The 6,000-nt window shown below is 34.9% G+C and overlaps 1 long non-coding RNA gene across 1 annotated transcript; it reads right to left on the bottom strand.

Annotated features, from left to right (window-relative positions):
- Positions 1 to 308: 308 nt before the first annotated feature.
- On the bottom strand, positions 309 to 2,620 carry LOC148779865 (uncharacterized). Its single transcript, XR_016045051.1, has 2 exons — positions 2,309 to 2,620; positions 309 to 691 (listed from the first exon to the last, which is right to left on the bottom strand). It is a non-coding gene; the product is annotated as an uncharacterized LOC148779865 (long non-coding RNA).
- Between the last annotated feature and the right edge of the window lie 3,380 nt (positions 2,621 to 6,000).

The following is a 6,000-nucleotide window of genomic DNA, read 5'->3' as shown; positions in this document are numbered from 1 at the left end:
ATCAAATATGCAGAGGTATAAACAGCCTCTCCCCAAAACGCTTTTGGCACAAATGAGGAGAGAAGAAGGGTTCTGGCAATTTCTATAATATCTCAATATTTTCATTCAATAACCCCATTCGGTTGAAGTGTATTAGGACAAAGTAATTAAGAAATTGTACCATAAGACTTCAAGAGACTTTTAAATGTTTTAGACAAATATTCCCCACCAAAGTCAGAAAGAAATATTTTAATGTTTTTAGAAAATTGAGTTTTAACCATAGTGGAAAATTCACAGTAAACTTGATAAAAATCAGATCTATTGTGTAACAAGTAAATCCAAGTATATTAGGAGAATCATCAATAAAGCATACATAGTGGCGAGTACCACTAGTTCAAAGGGTGAGGTAGTAAAAGTCCCACTAGTAGAAAAAGGCAGTGCATAATGTTTTGTCAATTTACAATTAACACAATTATAAAAACTATCAGTTTGTACTGACCCTAGTTTCCGAAGGATATCAAAAACTTAAGTCGAGAAAAGAAATATGGCCCAGCCTGTTATGCCAAAGAGAGAAAGCAGAGTTAGGGAAATCTGTGGAGGAAGTGCCAGAAAAATATAAAGTACCAGGTTGTCAAGAAATATCTAGGTGTTGTAAGACAGACAAACAACCAACTTTACAGCCTGTCCCAACTTGCTTCCCCATCAAGGGATCCTGCACAGTACAACCAGATAAGAAAAACAAGATGTCATAACCTTGTTCACATAACTGAGCAACATAAATCAGATTCACAAAAAAATTGGGAACCAAAAGTACATTAGAAATTTAGAGGTTCGGGATTTCATCAGTGTCAACATGACTTACAAACATCACAAATTTATTGGCAGTGCGAATGGGACAATTGTTGTCAATATAAATAAGTGAATGTAAAAGATAGTTAGCAAATGTCATATGATTTGATTCACCAGAATCAATATACCAAGGAACAAAATGTGTTTGGATTACCTCAAGCATGAGATAATGTAGAAGCAGCAACATATGAGTTACAAGAGATAGAGTGTTTGATCATTTCTTGGGCATCTTCTATAGTAAGGTATAGAGATGTGGGGATCTAAGCTGAAGGAGTAGTAGAGGCTTGTGTTGTTGTGTTGTGTAGGATCCTTCTTCCTGAGCTTAATATGGTAGTTGTACTTTATGTGCCTAAGTCCTTTGCAATAATTGCATTAGACTTGAGACATATCATTGAAGGGTTTTCTATTTGCAGTAGAGTTCCTTCTTGCTGAATTGAAGGCATGCACCGTGAAGAGGAGCAGCCAAAACAGAGCCACTCACATGAGTGGAGATAACAATAGTTCCTTTCTGTATTTCTTTTGTCATGAGTTCAGATAATACTGCCTCAACAATCGGAAGAGGAGTCTAATAAAGAATAGAGGCTTGTAATGATTCAAAAGCATCTTGTAGTTCCATTAGAAACTGTATAAGACGAGGTTTATCACGATACCTATAATAGATCTCAGCGTCAGTTGTCCACTTGGGTTCTATAAGTGCCAATTGTTCCCAAACAATAATCATTTCATAGTGAAAATCTGAAATTGATTGTCCCTTCTTTTGTCGCAAGTTTCGTATGTCCATTTCAAGTTTATACTTTTGAGCAAAATTGGTTTGGACATGTGTTCTAGATAAAAAATCCCAAACTTCTTTAGCAGTTTCAAATTTTCTTAATTGTATACTTATGGAGGGAATGACAGAATTGGCAATCCAAGTGACAATCTAAAGATTATTAGCTTCTCACTCATCCAGTTTAGATTCAAATTCATCTTCTTGAATATTTTCTGATGGCTTAGGGCATTGTTTATTACAAGTTACATACTTCTAGAGACCCTTTCCTTTAAGAAAACTTTGCATTAGATAAGACCAATAATTGTAGTTTAATCCATCTAATTTAATAATAATAGGTTGAGTTGGGTCTGAAAATGCCATAATATTTTTTTTGGGTTTAAACACAGATCTAGTGATATCCTATGGATAAAAAAGAGGGCATCTCCTTTACCCGATCAGCACAAAAGAAAAAAAAGGCTTGCTTGCAAAATATAAGGAGGAGTGTTTGCAATAGAGGTTTGACGGTACAACAAAAATTTGCAACAGAAGTATGACGATGCAAGGCAACAAAAGACAAAACGATGCAAGAGCAGTTTGAGAGAGACTTCAATGCAAAAGACAAAGCGACGCCAATGCAAACAAAACTCCGAGACCTGTTTTAACACCAAATACCCAATACTTAAAAGAGAAAATATCCGAGTGGAAACAAAAATTAGATGGGTGATACAGGACCTGTTTTGACAACGAATTTGAGTAGATCGATCCTTAACCACATAAGAAACACTAGCAAATTAGCATGCCAGAATGCAAAGAGAAGCCATCAATCAACTGCGTTGTTACAGCGGTAATCCACGATGATCTCAGATACTAAGTGTCTCTCTCCACGGAAATCTTAGAGATTTGAAACGCGACTGGATAGATCAAACCGGATGGTCGTAAGGCGACTTGACTAAATGGCTCATATTAGAAGCTCTGATACCATGATAACTCGTAAAGAGGATACCATGATAACTCGTAAAGAGGAAGACAAAGTTCTTGATATCTTTCATTAACAATGAAAGGGTATAAATATACAAAAGTTGCTATATGCTATAGATTGTACATATCTATACAAAAAGAAACATATCCACAAAAGAAGAAAACTATGCGATAGATTGTACATATCTATACAAAAAGAAATATATCCACAAAAGAAGAAAACTATCCCAAAAGATAAAATTTACACATCACAATATATTTCAACAAATAGAAAGGCTGACACTTTCCTCAAGCTGAGTTTCTTTCTCTCTCTAGGTTGCTGGGCAAAAGCTCAATATACACCCATAAAGTAACAGTCCTATTTCATAGCCGTCCCATTATAGTAAATCTAAAATTAACATTTTTTCTTATATAACAAATCCGGGTTGGCCCAGTCCATTGGCCTGTTGGCAGCCCGAAACCAGGCCCGGCCCTATCCATTGGCAGCCCTATTTGGGAGTGAACTTCATAGCCTATTTCAGTGTCGTTCAGTTCCTGAGCGATGATCTTATTAGTTCTTTACCCCCTTCGTAAAGATTATGGCCTAGATGGAAATGAGTACATATAATGTGCTCCATAGATTAACAAAAACTATGAAAAACACCTAAGAATTAGCAGATGATTATTTTCAAAAGAAAAAATTGAAATGTGACCAAATTTTAAATAGCCCATGGTTCTTACCTCTCCCTAATTTAGACCTATTGTTACTGAAAACTCACTCATCTCTCAACTAGATGTTTGCACACTAGTTAGCACTCCGTTGTACATATCTCTCACCAAGTCAATGTAGTATCCGGAGAATCCTTTCGTTTCCTACTACCACTAAATCAAACGTCGAGTTACTCTATTATAACATATAATTAGTTATAGCTATGACGTATAATTATATAATTATTGTTACGATGTATAATAATTATTGTAAATTATTATTTATTATATATAATAATTACTATTATAATATATTATTTCTATAATAATATATAAATAAATTATACATACTATAACATATAAATAGTTATAATTATAATGTATAATAATATAATTATTGTAACCATATAATTAGGACTCGGTTTCTATGCGGCCAAGCCTGCATATATAGAAATGGAGGCCTCTTAATAAATCTATTTTTTAGATGGATTTTAAGAATTAATTTTTAAGAACATGTAATCTCTAACATGGAGATCATGAATATGAAAAAATAAATAAATTTTAAAAACTAAAAATAATAATTCTAATAAGAAAACATTTGGACCGTTAATTTTTATTTTTTTTATATCGAACACCTACTTGCATCTTTCTTTAAGATGGATGCTTTACACTTTCTGGACCGCATATGATATGCGGTCCAGCCTGCTTGAAACAATTTTCCATATAATTATTGTAATTATTATATATAACTATTGTGTATAATTAATGTATTAATTAATTTTATAATATATTAATCAATGCAATATATTTTATTTATTATTCATATATATATATATATATATATATATATATATATATATATTATCATTATTACAGCTCTTTTGAGGTCCTTTTATTAGGCGGACCTCAACCCACTCTATAAAATATAACTCATTGCAAATTTTTGGGGCTTGCACCCAAATAGCATTTATGGGTCGTTTCCGTGAAAATGGGTCCCGCATATACCCATTTTAAGGGAACCAAACAGAGATTTTAAAACTTCAAAATCCCAGTTGTCCATAATCATATTTGAGCTCTTTTCTTGGATCTCTTCAAATGAGCAAGTGCATAAAATCGATGGATTCGAGGTACCCAAGCATATATACTCCTAAAAGGCTTAATCATGAATTATACTCCTAAAAGGCTTAATAATGTGTTTTTCATTTTTTGTTAATGAAAAATTCGGGGTAGGGGGCCTCCCCCATTGACTTACCCAAAAAAAGCCTTTAGTAAAAGAAATTAGTGTTTTCCTCGTTATTTCGATTCGATAGTCGTAAGATGGTTTAACATTGCTTTTTGTCTAAGTTTTAGGTATAATAAAGTTCAAGATCTCATTCTTTCTATTATTTGTAGCTTCTAATTTTTTGTAAGTGATTAGTGAATTGGCATATATTTCATGTCTTGTATAGTAATCTAAGGCAAAATACGCGTTAGAGTGTTTTGCTTCATTGTTGTGTAGTTGAGGCATAATAATATATCTGCAAGCTAATAAGTTAATAATAAATCAATTTTGGTTTAAAAATTGATGGGAAAAAATGGAGACTAAATTTTTCCCGGAAATAAGGGAGAATGAAGGCTCTGAAGGTTAAGAAGAGTGATGGCATCTCTTGGGGTTAGCGTTGGTGGAGGTAATGGAGGTAGGCGTAGTTGTTAGTGATTCAGGTCCCAAAGTGGCATTGGATTGTAAGGCAGTGGAGAGTTTAGAAATAAAGTCACAGTTTTTTTGTTGCTGGTTCATTTTCACCTCTAATCAATGAGCTCTTTTGATTTAGTGGCAGGAGTAGGTGAGGATGGAACCTTATGTATCTTCCAGATGTGAAATCTCTGGAGGAAAATAAGGTTGTTTTCAAACATCGATCTGAGGAAGATGTTTCCAATGCTCTTAGAAATAGGTTTTGCAGGTTCAGAGGCTCCTTGTTGTCTCTAGATCCCTGGAAACCTTCGGATCATAGACCCTTAGCGTGTAAGGAACAAGTTTGGATTAGACTGTGGGGCATTCCTTTACATGTGTGGAAACTCTTAGTAATCCAAAAAATCGCTTTCTGTTGTGGGATCTACATTGATGTGGATTGGGAGTCCATTCTTGGAGTGAACTACAGTTTTGTGCAAGTGAAAATTTGGAAAAGCATAGATTCTACATTACCAGAGAAAATAAGTTTGATGATAGATAAAGATTTTTTCTTTATAAATGGTTCCATAGAAGGCCGTGGAAAGGAGGTGGTCATGCCTAACCCCCCTCGAGGTGAACTTAGTAAGCCCAAGTGGAACCTTGTTTCTCATCGGAAACCACCAAAGCCATTGTTGGAGGCGACTACTGGTGCAGACGGGAATGCAGCTCCTCGGAAAATGGTTACGCAATGGAAACAGAGGCGTATTAAGCACAATTGTAAATATCTGGTGCTAATTCAAATTCAAAAACATTGAAAAACAGGAAGAGATGGATTCCTATTGGTAGATTCTCGAAATCTTCGGCTGGATTTTCGTCGCTCATTCATCCTCGGATGGACGAAAATGAGAATATGTCAGCTATTCCCTCGGCTTCCTCAAAGAAACAGGTAGGTGTGGTTTGTACACATGTTGTTGGTGCTCCAACATGACCACTTGTTGCAAAAGAGGATTTCTTTCCCAAAGAAACTTACGCGTTGGATGGCTCGAGAATCAAGGAGAAGCTTCTTGATGGGGTGTCCTTGGGAAGTGATAAGGGTATCTTTTGAGCATCA

Source organism: Amborella trichopoda, chromosome 11 (assembly GCF_054954075.1).
Source record: "Amborella trichopoda isolate Santa Cruz 75 chromosome 11, AtrichopodaSantaCruz75HAP2 v2.0, whole genome shotgun sequence".
Taxonomy (NCBI): Eukaryota; Viridiplantae; Streptophyta; class Magnoliopsida; order Amborellales; family Amborellaceae; genus Amborella; species Amborella trichopoda.
Note: the sequence above shows the minus strand (reverse complement) of the source record. Positions and strands in the feature narration are given on the sequence as shown.